The 16,191-nt window shown below is 40.6% G+C and overlaps 1 long non-coding RNA gene across 1 annotated transcript; it reads left to right on the top strand.

The window, feature by feature from the left end:
• Positions 1 to 372: 372 nt before the first annotated feature.
• LOC118653259 lies at positions 373 to 15,308 on the top strand. The gene is made up of 3 exons (XR_004966828.1): positions 373 to 470; positions 586 to 659; positions 14,909 to 15,308. It is a non-coding gene; the product is annotated as an uncharacterized LOC118653259 (long non-coding RNA).
• Positions 15,309 to 16,191: the final 883 nt, after the last annotated feature.

A 16,191-nucleotide genomic window follows, 5' to 3' on the forward strand; every position in this document is an offset into this window, starting at 1 on the left:
TCTCTGTAATCAATAAAAATATATTTTTTAAAAGGAAGTCAGGAAATCTGATCATTGGGTGACTCGCGCCAGGCCCCACTTTGGGCTTAGAGTCTGAGTGTTTCCAGCTAGTCTAATAGACCCGCTAAAAGAGGATGATGAGTCCTCATCTTCATCCTCTTAAAGGGTGGGCTTGGCTAATCAGCCAATCAAAGACCCCGAAGGGGCGGGGTTTTCTTCCTCCTGGATCCGGGCCTGGGGGGGGGGGGGGAAGGGGGTAAAAAAAAGTGTTTCCATCTCCAGCCAATCCCAGGGCCGACAGGAGGGCACTCCTCCAATGGGAGCCCGAGGCTGTAAGCGGTGCAGCTAGCGATCCTGCTCGCGCTTCAGCCTGCGGGAGGGATACCTCCTGGGTATTCTCGAGATCCAGCTCTCGGTTCCTGAGATCTTGGAATCTGCTCACACGTGGCTTGTACGGCGGAGGTTGTCCGGTGAGAGGCTGTAACGACCGGGGTGGGAGGGGGGCGTGGGGGAAAGAGGCCGGGCGGGAGCGCGTGAGGGGTGGGGCCTGGGTGAGCTTTTACCTGGGCGGCCTCTCAACCCTAGGTCAGCGGGTTGCGGAGGATCCCGCAGGTAGCAAAGGGAGGGCGAGGGCCCCTGCGACCCCAGACTGCGACTAGGTGAGTACCCTGCGTAGCCCACTGCCCGTGCCCACCTTCCCGCCCCCTCCCCCCAAATCTCTTGGAAAGCCGTTCTGTGCAGGTCTGCAGCTCACATGATCGTCTGCGTCCGTGTCTGTAAGTCTCCTCTCTTTCTGCCCCGCCTTTCCCTCTCGCAGTCTGTCTCTGTCTCCATCTTTCTGTCTGTCTCTATCTTTCTGTTTCTCTCCCTCTCTGAGACATACTAAGCAACCTAGACCTAGAAGGCTGAATCCTGTTAAAACTAGCCATGAGACCTTGAGCCATCTACTTCATGGATGTGGGCCTCAGTTTTCCTCATCTGTCAAATGGAAGTCTAATCATCTCCACCTGAGACAATACTTGTGCATCCCTTTGCCCAATACCCAGCCCCTAGAAAATATTCAATAAATGACGGTTGTGATTGAAAAGAATATTCTCTCTTTTGGTCTTTGGCTTTGTTTACTCCCTGTCTGTCTCTGAGCCTACCCTCATTGGTTCTCTTTCTATGTTATTGTGTTTCCTCTTTCTACCTGTCTCTTTTCCATTCTTAAATAGCTTAAAGGTGCATTGTTTATAGCAATGAGGTTGGCCTAAGAGCAACTGTGAACTTAGCCAAGGGCTCTAGACTGTTCTGTGTGGGAAAAAAAGGAGCCTGGACTTGGGCTGCTTCTGGCTTCATTGAAGAGAGATCCTCTTTGTTCCCCAGCCTCCTGTGTTAATCAGGTAGAGACCCCCTAGGGTGAGGAGCAATTTAAATGAAAAAAGTGGATCAGGCCCTTTATGTTAGTCAACACAAGAAGACCAAGGGTCTCCTAGTTACATCCCCATACAGTCCTTCTGCCCCCTCCCTGAAATCCTTTGACCAGGCCTTCTGGAACTCACCTTCAATTATCAGCAAAATCCCCTCCATTCTCACCCTGGCTTCTGAAGAGTCTTAGTTTTCTTTCCATTCCTTAGAGGTTCTCATACCTGTTGGACCCAACACTCCATTTTTACAGTGTATATTTTGAAATGCCTCTTCACTATTCTGAAATGAAGTGCACAGATAATGGAATCTGTCTACACACATAATCCCCCCAAACCAATATAATGTTCTAAATGTAATATAAATGAGAAGTAAAGGAAGAGCAATTTATAATAAAACAGTATGTATTTTAATAAGTAAAGCCTGGGATGTAATTCTATTAGAAGTCATAATGAAATGGTCTTGCATATAATGATACTTAAGCCTGGGAATGTGACAGCTACATACATGTGTGTTGATTGATGACTCAGAAACCGCAGGTAGGATGATGCAGTTTTCCTAGATGATGAGCAATTCTTCATAAAGTTCTAAACAAAACATAGTGCAGTCTTCCCTCAATTTATGTAGTTGTAGAATTTCTGGAACAGTCAGTATGCTAGTATATTAGAATCTATGATGTGGCCTTCATAACCTCTCTGGGCTTATATCCTACCACTCTCCCCACTTGCTCTCTCTATGCCACCCATCCTTGCCTTCTTTATGCTACTTGAACATATTAGGCTCACTTCCACCTCAGGGGTTTGTACTGGGCCATCACCTGTACCTAGAATGCTTTTCTTGCACACGACTCATGCCCTCACTTCCTTCAGGTCTCTATTCAGATGTCACTTTCTCAATGAGGCCTACCCTGACCATCCTTTTTATTTTATCTTTTATTTTTTTAAAAATATGCTTTTTATTGATTTTAGGGAGAGAGAGATAGAAATATCAATGAGAGAAAACCATCGATCGGCTGACACCTGTATACCCGATACTGGGGATCAAGCCTGCAACCCGGGCATGTGCTCTGACAGGGAATCGAACCGAGACGTCTTCATTCATGGGTCGACACTGAACCCCTGAGTCACATCGGCCGGGCCTGACCATCCTTTTTAAAATTGCAGCTCTCCACTAGCACACACCTGATCTATTTTTCTCATAGTGTTCCTCACCCTCTTACAGAATATAAAATTCACATTTTTTTTTATGTCTGACTCTCCCACTCAATTGTAAGGTCTAGAAGGGCAGACATTGCCTGACCGGTTTGGCTCAGTGGATAGAGTGTCGGCCTGCGGACTGAAAGGTCCCAGGTTCGATTCTGGTCAAGGGCATGTACCTTGGCTGCGGGCACATCCCCAGTAGGGGGTGTGCAGGGGGCAGCTGATCGATGTTTCTCTCTCATTGATATTTCTAACTCTCTATCTCTCTCCCTTCCTCTCTGTAAAAAATCAATAAAATATATTAAAAAAAATAGAAGGGCAGATGTGTGTGTGTGTGTGTGTGTGTGTGTGTGTGTGTGTGTGTGTGTGTGTGCGCGCGCACCCTGATGCATCCCTATTACCTGGCACATAGTAGGCTCCCTTAGTAAATGTTGAATGACTAAGTAAATGAATGAATAACCAGGCTTTTTACCTACATGGTTGTCTGGTGGGACATTCTAAAGTTGTATGGAATGTGGTTCAATTCTTTGCTGTGTGGAGCTATTTTGTGCAGCTGAGCATCCCTGGTCCATGCCCACTAAATGTCACCAGTGATCTCCAACTATCGTGACAATAAAAAATGCCCCCAAACACCCCTTGATTGTCCAGACCCCCGCCACTGAGAACCACTGCTTGAATAGAAATCTAGCTTTCCCCTGAGCTCTTTGCTCCTCCAGCAGCTCCTGCATAGCCCTCTTACCAGGAGGTCAGGAGATGGGGGTAGGTGTCCTCACTCTAACTGCCCTTCCCAGACACTTTCTTTTCCTCCTCCTTAAACTACTTTTTAAATCCTCACCTGATGCCAAACCGGTTTGGCTCAGTGGATAGAGCGTTGGCCTGTGGACTGAAGGGTCCCAGGTTCGATTCCAGTCGAGGGCATGTTCCTTGGTTGCGGGCACATCCCCAATGGGAGGTGTGCAGGAGGCAGCTGGTCATTGTTTCTCTCACATCGATGTTTCTGACTCTCTGTCCCTCTCCCTTCCTCTCTGTGGAAAATCAATGGGATATATTAAAAAAAAAAAAAACAAAAAAAAACCCTCACCTGACGATATTTTTTTCCATTGATTTTTAGAGAGAGTGGAAGGGATGGTCTTATTGTTGAGTTGTAAGAATTCTTTTTTAAAAAATATGTTTTTATTGATTTCAGAGAGGAAGGGAAAGAGAGATAGAAACGTCAATGATTAGAGAGAACCACTGATCATCTTCCTCCTACATGCCCCCCACTGGGGATAGAGCCCACAACCCTGGGCATGTGCCCTGACCGGGAATTGAACCGTGACCTCCTGGTTCATAGGTCGGTGCTCAACCACTGAGCCATTCCAGCCGGACAGGTTGTAAGAATTCTTTATGTATTTTAGAGACAAGTCCCTTATCAGATATATAAAATGCAAATCTTTTCTCTTTCTCTGGGTTGACTTTTCACCTTCTTGATGGAGTTCTTTGATGCATAAAAGTTTTAAATTTTGAAGTCAATTTATATATATTTTTTCTTTCTTTTTTAATCCTTACCCGAGGAAATTAGAGAGAGGAAGGGAAAGAGTGAAACCTCGATGTTAGAAACATCAATCAGTTGCCTTCCCTATGCTCCCCAACTGGGGATCAAACCCACAACGCCCTGACCAGGAATTGAACCGGCAACCTTTTGGTGCACAGGACTATGCTCAACCAACTGAGCCACTCTGGCCAGGCCATACCTATTTTTCTTTTGTCACTTGACTTTTTCATGTCATATCTAAGGAACCAGTCAATAACCCAAGGTCACAAAGATTTATTCCTGTGCTTTCTTCCAGGAGTTATATGATTTTTAGCTCTTGCATTTAGGTTGATGACCCATTTTGAGTTAATTTTTGTGTGTGGTGAGGTAGGGGTCCAAATTTTATTCTTCTGCATGTGAATATCTAGTTGTCCCAGTACTTTTTGTTGAAAAGAGTATTCTGTCCGTCCCCTTGAATTGTCTTGGCAACCTTGTGAAAAATCAATTGACCATAAATAATAAATTTAAAGGTTCATTTCTGGACTCTGAATTCTAATCTATTGATCTATGTCTGTCATTATGCCAGACTACACTGTGTTGATTACTATAGTTGCATATAGTAAGTTTTGAAAACAGGCATTGGAATCTTCAACCTTTGTTCTTTTTCAAGATTGTTTTGGCTCTTCTAAGTCCCTTGCATTTCTATATAGATTTTAGGATCAGTTTGCCATGTTTTTGCAGAAAATCAGCTAGAATTTTTATAGGGATTGTGTTGAATCTATATATCAATTAGGAATTATTGCCATTTAACAATATTGTGTCTTCCTGTTTGTGAATATGAGAAGTCTTTCCATTTAGATTGTCTTTAATTTCTTTTGGAAGTGTTTTCAGTATATAAGTTTTTCACTTTTGTTAAATTTATGCCTAAGTATTTTATTTTTGCTGCTATTATAAATGGGATTATTTTCTTAATTTCACTTGCTGATTATTCATTGCTAATGTGTAGAGATACAATTGATTTTTATTTATTGATCTTCTATTCTGCCACATTGCTGAACTTGTTTATTAGTTCAAATAGTTTTTTAGTAGATTCCTGAGGATTTACTGTATATTAGATCATGTGATCTACAAATATAGTTTTACATTTTCTTTCCAATCTGGATGCTTAAAAAAAATTTTATTGATTGATTTTATTTTTGTAATATATTTTTATTGATTTCAGAGAGGAAGGGAGAGGGAGAGAGAGAAACATCAATGATGAGAATCATTGATTGGCTGCCTCCTGCATGCCCCCTCCTGAGGATCAAGCCCCTAACCAAGGTGTGTGCTCTTGACCAGAATCGAACCTGGGACCCTTCAATCCCCAGGCCACCGCTCTATCCACTGAGCCAAACCGGCTAGGGCTATTTATTGATTTTAGAGAGTGAGGAAGGGGGAGAGAGAAAGAGAGAGAGGGAAAGAGGGAGGGACAGAGGGAGAGAGAGAGAGAGAGAGAGAGGGAAAGAGGGAGGGACAGAGGGGGAGGAGAGAGAGAGAGAGAGAGAGAGAGAGAGAGAGAGAGAGAGAGAGAGATTGATTTGTTGTTCTACTTATTTATGCATTCATTGGTTGATTCTTGCATGTGCCCTGACTGGGGATTGAACCTGCTACCTGGCCAGAATGTGGGTGCTTTTTTGCTTTTTTTTTTCTTGATTAATAGCCCTGGCTAGACTTTCTAGTACAGTGCTGACTGGAAGTAATGACAGCAAGTATCCTTATCTTGTTCCTGATCTTAGGGGTAAAGTATTGATTCTTTCTCTATTAAGTATGATGTTAGCTGTGGGTTTTACCTTTTACCAAGTTGAAGAAGTTCCCTTCTACTCCTAGTTCTCTGAGTGCTTTTGCCATGAATGGGCTTTGTCAAATGCCTTTTCTGCATCTATTGAGATGATCGTGTGGAGTTTATGCTTTATTCTATTAATATGGTGTATTATATTGATTACTTTTCAGATGATAAGCTAACCTTGCATTTCTGAAATAGATCCTAATTCATCATGTTATAAAATACTTTTTCTATGGTGCTGGACTTGGTTTGTTAGTATTTTCCTGAGGATTTTTACATCTACTGTATATTCATAAGGGATATTGGTCTGTAGTTTTCTTGTGATGTCTTTGGTTTTGGTGTTAGTGTAATACTGCCTGCATAAAATGAATTGGGAAGTGTTTTCTGTTTTTTGGATGAGTTTGTGAAGGATTGATATTTGCTTTGCGTACATCTTATGTCTTCGGTTCCGTTGTTCTTTAATTCCTCTCTTCTTTTGTGGTAAGTAGATATTTTCTACTTTAACTTTTTAATTTCCTTATCAAGTATATATTTTTTGAGTTAATTTCTTAGTGGTTACTCTAGGGATTACAATTAACATCTTAATTTGAAACATTCCACTTTGGATTAATTCTAACTTACTTTCAATAGTGTGTAAAAACCTTTGCTCCAGTATACCTGTCTCCCCTCCTTTGTAGTATTATCATGCAAATTACTTCTTTATACATTACTAGAGGCCTGGTGCACAAAATCCATGCACTTGGGGAGGGTCCCTCAGCCCGGTCCTCTTGTAGTCCAGAGCCCCTGGGGAATGTCTGACTGATGGTTTAGGCCTGCTCTCCAGGGGAGCGGGCCTAAGCTGGCAGTTGGACATCCCTCTTGCAGTCCAGGACCCCTTGCCCCTTACCACCCACCTGCTCACTGTTCCTTACCGCTGTGCTCACTGCTCCTTTGTGCTGCCGTCGAGGCAGGAGAGGCTCCCGCCACCACCACTGTGCTCATCAGCTATGAGCCTGGCTTCTGGCTGAGCAGTGCTTCCCCTGTGGGAATGCACTGACCACCAGGGAGAAGCTCCTGCATTGATCATCTGCCGTCTGGTGGTCAGTGCACTTCATATCGACCGGTCATTCCTCCATTCAGCCGATTTGCATATTAGCCTTTTAATTATATAGAATAAGCCCATCACCAAATTTTATTATTATTGCTTTATGCAATCTTTTATAACAGATAGGAAAATAAAGTGTTACAAAAATTATTTTTTCCATACCCATGTAGGTACCTTCAAGTTACCATCTAGTGTCCTCTAATTTCAGCCTGAAGCTAGCAACGAATTCTTTCAGTTTTTTTTTTTTTAATTAAATCTTTATTGTTCAGATTATTACATTTGTTGCTCTTTTTTTCCCCCCATAACTCCCCTCCTCCCAGTTCCCGCCCCACCCTCCGCCCTCACTCCCCACCCACTGTCCTCATCCATAGGTGCACGATTTTTGTCCAGTCTCTTCCCGCATCTCCCACACCCCTTTCCCCCACAGGAATAGTCAGTCCATTCCCTTTCTATGTCCCTGATTCTATTATAATCAACAGTTCATTCTGTTCATCAGATTATTTATTCACTTGATTCTTAGATTCACTTGTTGATAGACGCATATTTGTTGTTCATAATTTGTATCTTTACCTTTTTCTTCCTCTTCCTCTTCTTAAAGGATACCTTTCAGCATTTCATATAATCCTGGTTTGGTGGTGATGAACTCCTTTAGCTTTTCCTTATCTGTGAAGCTCTTTATCTGACCTTCAATTCTGAATGATAGCTTTGCTGGATAAAGTAATCTTGGTTGTAGGTTCTTGGTATTCATCACTTTGAATATTTCTTGCCACTCCCTTCTGGCCTGCAAAGTTTCTGTTGAGAAATCAGCTGACAGTCGTATGGGTATTCCCTTGTAGGTAACTGAGTTTCTTTCTCTTGCTGTTTTTAAGATTCTCTCTTTATCTTTTGCTCTTGGCATTTTAATTATGATGTGTCTTGGTGTGGTCCTCTTTGGATTCCTTTTGTTGGGGGTTCTCCGCGCTTCTTGGACCTGTAAGTCCATTTCTTTCACCAGGTGGGGGAAGTTTTCTGTCATTATTTCTTCAAATAGGTTTTCAATATCTTGGTCTCTCTCATCTTCTGGCACCCCTATAATTCTGATGTTGGTACGCTTGAAGCTGTCCCAGAGGCTCCTTACACTATCCTCGCATTTTTGGATTCTTTTTTCATTTTGCTTTTCCGGTTGGGTGTTTTTTGCTTCCTCGCATTTCAAATCATTGACTTGATTCTTGCGCTCCTCTGGTCTGCTGTCGGGAGTCTGTATAATATTCGTTATTTCAGTCCGTGTATGCTTAATTTCTAGTTGGTTCCCCAATATAAGATCGAGGGTCTCATTAGATTTCTTGAGGATCTCACTACTTTTATCGGCGGCTTCTAGACAGTTCTTAAGAGACCTTAAAAGTGTGGTTCTGAACTCTATATCTTCCATTGACAATTTTGTCCTGTTTCTTTGTCTCCGCATTTTGTTATGCTTCCTTGGTGCACCTCCTAGTGGTCTTTGTTTGCAGTCTTATAGTTAAATCTTGATTGTTGTAGCTAATTCCAGGGAGGGTTTGACCTCTAGGCCAAGTGGCTATGAGAATCAGCTGTGTCAGTAGTGAGAGAACTTCTGTCCTCTAGGGAGGTGCTAATCTAGCCTTTGCCTGAGGCTATCCGGCAAATGCCTCTGTGCAGGGCTTGGGCGGGGCGGGTAGAACAGGATCAACAGGGTGGGCCGGAGAGAGCAGTTATGGCGGCTCTCAGTCCTGTCCCCAGGGGCTCTGCCTCTCTGAGTCCCAGCACCCGCTGCAAAGCTCAGAGAGAAAGCTGCACTCGCTCTGACCAAAGCCAGACAGTCCCGCTTCTCCCGTTTGAGTCTGGGTCCCTAAAGACTCGCCCGGATCTGGAGCTCAGAGTCTGCGACTCCCTCCCGATTGAAAACGCCAACCGCGCCCTCCGCCGCCAGCCCGCTCCGCGCACTCCGCACCTCAGAATTTGACTTCAGCACTGCGCCTCCTCTGAGTGTCCGTATGCGTTTCTCTTTCCTCCTAGTTGTAGGACTTCCACTCAGCCAGCGTTCCTGTGGTTCTGGGTGATGTCCCTTCCGTTTTTTGGTTTCACTTTTGAAGTAGTTGTTCAAAGCAGCAAACTCCGGCGTTAACCTATGCCGCCATCTTGGTTCTCCCCGAATTCTTTCAGTTTTATCTTAACTTCTCTTTCATCTTTGAAGGACAGTTTAGTTAGATGTGGAATTCTCTTTTGACAGTCTTTTTCTTTCAACATTTTGAAGATGCTGCGACATAGTCTTCTGTCCTCTGGTTTCTGATGAGAAATCAGCTACTAATGTTATTGAGAATCCCTTATGCACAATAAGTCATTTTCCTGTTGCTGCATTTGAGATTTTCTTTTTGTCTTTGATTTTGACCAGCTTCACTACGTATCTAGGTATGGATCTCTTTGAGTTTATTCTACTTGAGGTTGTTGAATGTATAGATTAATATTTTACATCAAATTTGTGATGTTTTGGCCCCTTTGTCTTCCTCTTGTCCTTCTGAGATTTCTGTTATACTTATGTTAGTACACTGATGTAGTCTCACAGGTCTGTGAGGCTGTTTCTTTCTCTTCATTCTTTTTTCTTTCTGCTTTTCATAATGGATAATCTCTATTTACCTATCATCAACTTCACCCTTCTCTTCTGCCAGCTCATATCTGTTGTTGAACCCCTCAAAATGTATTTTTCATTCCATTTGTAATACTTTTCACTCCAGATTTTCTATTTGATTCTTTATGATTTTTATCTCTATTGACATTCTCTATTTTATAAAACAGTGTTCTCATACTTTCCTTTAATTCTATAGATATGGGTTCCTTTAGTTCTTTGAAAATGTTTATAATAGTTAATTTAAAGTCTTTGTCTATTAAGTCCCAAATATTAGCCCCCTTGGGGACATGTTCTTTTGGCTGCTATTTTCCCCATATATGTAACATAATTTACTGTTTCTTTGCATGTCTCACAGTTGTTGGGGGTTTTTTTTGTAAAAAAAACTGGTCATTTTAGATACTCTAACAACTCTGGTATCAGACTCTTCCACCCTCAAAGTTTGTTGTTGTTCTGGGTTGTGCATGTGTGGTTGTTGTTGTTATTTTTCTTGTTGCCCTTTACTTGTGAATTCTGTATTCCCTTTATTACAGGGTGTGGCAAGAGCAGCTCACAGTTGTTCATATGGAAAATAATGTAATAATACACAAATAAACTTTTACGTACTTAAAATTCTAAACCTACTTTTGCTCCACCCTGTATGTGGACCCTGAGTTCTCTGCCAACTTTTTTTAAGTTCTTGTTTTCATTATTTATTTATTTTTTAATCTCACCTAAGGACATGTTTAGAGAAAGGAAAGGGAGAGAGAGGAAAAAAATTGATGTTTTAGAGAAACATTGATCGGTCGCCCCCCACACGGGATTAAACACACAACCCAGGTATGTGCCTTGACTGGGAGTCTTTTCAGATTTTTAAATGAAAAATTTGAAAACTGCTTGAATAACATGTTTATTTTTATATTAGGTTTATGCTTGAAATGGATACACCCAAATTCTGACCAAGACTTTTTAATGATGTGTTCTTTCAAATTTTCAGTAGTCACGATCAAGAAAAATTTATGTACAAGTAGCTGATAAAGTATTTAAAACCAATTTTTAAAGTCTTCAAAAATGTTCAACAACTGAAATGGTATCTGACAGCTTTTCTTTCTGTTTTATTGAAGAATATATTGTTAAAATTTCTTGCGATAATGTGATTAGATTTCAAAACAATTGAACTCTTTCATATAAATTATTTCAAAATAATGATGAAGCTCTTATTTGCAGAACATCCATCATTGTTAGCCCTGCAGCTAGCTTGGACACCATTAAAAGGGCTCATCAGCTTCAAATGAATAAAAGTATCTGATATTCATGAAGACAGAGTTTCAGGGCTTCTACCAGGAGCTACACTCTCTAGAAGCCCCTGCTTGGCCTTCCTGCACCCAACCCCACCCCAACTAGTCACAACTTGGCTGTGTATGGTGTTTCTTGGCAACTGGAACACAGACTCCTCCAGCAGCTCCACAGATCCCTTGTCCTCAGTGAGCAGAAGACTACAGAAACTGTCTACTGAAGAGGCTGTCCATGTGATTGAGCTCGGCTCTGCTTAACACACTTAATCACAGAGCAGTAACTGAGTGCTGGATGTTACTCATTCGTGCTCACCTCCTGCAGGTACGGGAGAGGGATTTGTCAGACCACATTTCACTAAGGGTCACCCTCTAAGGATCTCCACAGGAGGCTGCCCATAGAGAGAGGCAGCCTGCCTAGGGTTTCCACTGCCTTAGGTTCTACATGGACACCATTAGGGCTGAGGGAATCAGTATCTCTTTACTTACCTGTAATCTACATATCAACTAGAAAATTCTGCCTTCTGCTATTTGTTTGTTTATTTATTTATTCATTCGTTCATTTACTTTTGGTAGAAAGAGTTTTAACTGCTGCTTCAATTCCTTTAATAGAGGACTATTCAGGATTTCTTTTTCTTCTTGAGTCAGTTTTGGTACGTTAAAGTTTTCTAGGAATTGATCTATTTTGCCTGCATTCTCAAATTTATTGGCATCAACTTCCCTTATTTTTGATTCTCTGCTGTACATAATCTGTAGTTATGTCTCCTTTTTCATTGCTGTTATTGGTTATTTGTGCCTTCTCACTTTTTTTCATGATCAATCTCTCCAGAGGTTTATCTATTTTATTAGTCTTTTCAAAGAACCAACTTTTGGCTTTGTTGCTTCTCTCTATTATGTCTTTGTTTTCTATTTCTTTAATTTCCGCTCTTATCTTTTTTGATCTCCTTCCTTCCACATTTTTTGGATTTATTCTGTTGTTCTTTTTCTAATTTCTTATATTGAATACTGAGCTCATTAATCTTCAGCCTTCCTTGTTTTTTGATTTGTGCATTTAAGGATATAAATTGCCCTCTAAATACTGCTTTTTATAAGTTCAGACATGTCCTATTTCATTATTGTTCTGTTCCGAGTACTTTAACATTTTCATCATGGTTACTTCTTTGACCTGTGAGTTATATAGAAGTGTGTTTTTAAATTTCTCAATGTTTGGTGATTTTTAATTTTATCTCTTTGTTATTGAAATCTATCTTAATTGCATTATGGTCAGAGGATGTTGTCTGTGATAACAGTTCTGAATTTTATTGAGACTTGATTATGGCTTAGTACGTGATCAATATTTTTTAATGTTTCCTGTGTGCTTTATAAGAATGTATGTTCTCTAATTGTTTACAGAGTTCTACATATGTCTATTATCAAGCTTGTTAGTTGTATTGTTCAAATTTTCTATATCTATACTGATTTTTTGGTGTCATTATATAGCAGTTATTGTAAGAGGTGTATTAATATTCAACTATGATGGTGGATTTATCTATTTCTCTTGTAGTTCTTTTTTAAAATTTTATATATTTTGAGAATATTTTATTAGGACTATTCAAAATAAGAATTGTTATATATTCCTGATAAATATGTAATGACCCTCTCTATTCTTGATAATGCATTTTTCCTTGAAGTCTATTTTACCTTATATTAATATAACAACACAAGCTTTTCTTCTTGTTAGGATTTATGTGGCATATAATTTTCCAACCTTTTACTTTACAACATTTTCATGCTCTTATGCTTCAATTATACCTCTTGGGAATGGCATATAGCTGGACCTTTTTTTTTTTTTTTTTTTTTTAAGGTAATCTGGTGATCTCTGTTTTTTAACGGGCAAGTTTAATCTGTTTACATTTATTGTGATATATTTGGGCTTGTTTCTACCATTATACTTTTTTATTTCTATTTCCTACCAACATCTTTTCTATGCTTCATTTTCTTTCTTTCTTTCTTTCTTTCTTTCTTTCTTTCTTTCTTTCTTTCGCTTGCTTTTTCAGCTTTAAGATTTGTAGTGTTTGCTTTCTTATGCAATATTTTCCTCCCTACTGTTTGGAATTTACATTTTTTCTATTCTTTTTGTGGTTATCCTTGACATTTTACCACGCATGTTTAATTTATAAGGTCTAAAGTTAAACAGTATTTTAACCTCCATCTTCAAGAACACAGGAACCTTCAACTGTAGGCATTTCTTTCTTGACCACATCCTATTGTGTTGAGTTTGTTCCTTTTTTCTAACCTCATAAATTCTACATTATCATTAGTATAATTTTATATGCATAGTGTTTGGATTTTCATGCATACATTCTTGCATCTCAGACCATCATTCTGGGATCATTTTCTTTCATTATGAATACAGTGTTTAGATGCTCTTTTAGTACAGGTCTCTTGGTGTTAAATTGTCCCAGTCTTTGTTATATGCAAATGTAATTTTATCCTCATCTTAAATGACAGTGCTATAGGTATTTAGAAGTCTGCTACCAGTCTAATTGCTGTTTTTGTAGGTGTTTTTGTTTTCTTATATTCTGGCTACCTTTAAGATCTCTCTCTCTCTCTCAGAGGGAGATGTACAGGGGGCTCTTCAGTGTCATTCTAAAATGTTTAGGCATGTATTTCTTTTTCATTTATTCTACTTTAGAAATGCACTTGCTTTATGCCTCTAGATTTTTTCCCCATAATTTCTAGAAAATTCTCAGCCATTATTTCTTCAAATGTTGCCCTCTCCCATTATTTATATATTTTCTTTCTCAGAATCCAGTTAGTCATATTTTTTACCTCTTCATTATATCTTCCATATCTCAACATCTTTTTTATGTTTTCTGTCTCCTTGTCTTCCTGCACTTCATTCTGGGCAATTTCTCCAGATTTTTACCAATTAACTCTTCAGCTGTGTCTGATCTGTTGTTTCATCTGTCCACTGAGTTTTTTGTTTCAACAGTTGCATTTTTCATTTGTATAAGCTCCATATATTTCACTTTCTAATTCAACCCTAATAATCTCTTGTTGCTTGCTCATCTTTGTGGTTGCATCTCCTGTTTCTTTAAAGATTTTATACAATTTTTGTTCAACCAATGATCACTGTTTGCATAAGTATGACATTGTAAATATTGTTCATATCTAAACCACAGAGTATACTCTGATTATATATCCTTTGTTTTATACCTCTTTGTTTTCTTAGTAGTTGTCTGTTTTTTTCTTTGCCTAGTGTTGTAATACCTATTACTAATTCTTATCTGAAATTCTTTTTAAAAATCCCTACCAGATGATGTCCCTCCTCTGCTCAAAACTCTCCCATGGCTCCCAGCTCCTCAGAATAAAAGCCATAGCCCTCACCATGTCCCAAAAGTCTCTACACATTCTGGACCTCAACCCCTCTCTGACTTCATTTCCTGTCATTCTCCCCATCACTCACTCTTCTCCAGCCACACTGGCCTACTTGCTGTTACTCAAACTGACAAGTACCCGCCCTCTTCATTGGCTTTGTACTTGTTCTCACTGCCGGGAACACTCTTCTACCCAGATAATCTGATGACTTGCCCACCCACATCCAGTATTCTCAAATGCTCCTTAGAGAAGCATTCCCTGACCAGCATATCTAAATTGGTCTCATTCACCAGCACTGTCTATCCCCTTATCTTACTTTTTTTGTCTTATGTTTTTCTGCAAAACACCGATCACCACCTGAAATATTTCATATTTATTTATTGTGATTAGTGTCTGTCTCTCCCCAATAGACTGTAAGCTCCACAAAGCAGGGCCTTTTGTTTTGTTCACTGTTGTATCCCCAGTTCCAAGAACAGTGCATAGTAATATTTAGTAGATGCTCAATAAATATTTGTGGAATAAACCCATTCAAAGACATACCTATATGGCAGGGCTTGGGGAGGGATGGGAATGTGGATAATACGGAATAAACAAGAAAGGGTGAAAGAAAAAATAAAGTGTATATTCCCTTGTCTTAGGTCACCCACTCCATGACATTCATCCTTTAGTATCTGCTCTTCGCTAAGGAGAAAACAACACCACCTGTCATCTGTTAACCCGAGGACAGAATGCCCAGGTGAGCCTGACTCACAGTACCTGTACTTAGCTAACCTTGACCACGTGCTGCCAAAGCTCCTGCAAGCCCTCCCTCCAAGCACAGCAGCAGCCCAGCTCCGGAGCGGACAGGCATTCCACCCCACAGAAGTGATCTGCTGTCACCTACTCTTGGGGGGCAAAGGGGATTATGGGGAGATTAGAAGAAGATAGATGGGCCCACTCCGTCAACCCATATTGTTATCAGACAATTCATTCTGGTCCACACAACAACCCCACCGGTGCACTGACTGAGGGGAGCCACGTGTTTAGTTCCCTGGACTCCCGTGTGACCTCACCCACTGACTTCCCCAGAAGGGGCTCTTGTAACCTCTTCGGGAAGCAGAAGCCAGACAGTGACTGAGAGGTTCTGTTCAGCTCCTCTTCTTCTGGGCAGCTTCACCCAGGAGTGACTTCAGTAACCAGTGGGGTGTGTGCTCGCCACTCAGGTTTTCAAAACAAAAACATATATTGTTTAGGGATACTTACACAGGAAGCAAAACTTTCAAGAAAAGCAAAAAAAAAAAAGAAAAAAAAAGAGAGAGAGAGAGTAAGAGAGAGAGAGAACATCAAGGTCAGGATAATGGTTTCCTCTGGGGCAGGAGAAGAGGTATGTGAAGGGAAACAGGAGGGTTCTAAAATACTTTAATGTTCTAGTTCTTAGCATGGTTGGCAGGTAGATGGGAATTTTATTATTCTTCCTTAAACTGTACGAGTTTTAGAAACTGTTCCATATGTTCAGTGCATTTAAAATTTTAACAGAAACACAATTTTCAAACCAAATAATATGTACAACTGACTGAACATATAGAATCAAAGATAATCACAATAAGCACATCAGAATACCTGCCTATGGAGGGAGAGGGTTGGAAATGGGAGTGGAGAACGAGAAAATGGGATGCACAAATTTATATATATAAAAGCCCAGCGACCATTATGGCAGAATGATTGGAACAACCAGAACAATGGGTCACTATGACACTCACTGACTACCAGGGGGCAGATGCTCAACACAGAAGCTGCCCCTGGTGGTCAGTGCGTTCCCACAGCAGGAGCACTGCTCAGCCGGAAGTGGGGCTCACAGCTGGTGAATGCAATGGCAGTGGTGGGAGCTTCTGCCGCCTCCACAGCAGTGCTAAGGAGTGGTGAGCCAAGTGGTAAGGAGTGA

Source organism: Myotis myotis, unplaced genomic scaffold, assembly GCF_014108235.1.
Source record: "Myotis myotis isolate mMyoMyo1 unplaced genomic scaffold, mMyoMyo1.p scaffold_m19_p_4, whole genome shotgun sequence".
Taxonomy (NCBI): Eukaryota; Metazoa; Chordata; class Mammalia; order Chiroptera; family Vespertilionidae; genus Myotis; species Myotis myotis.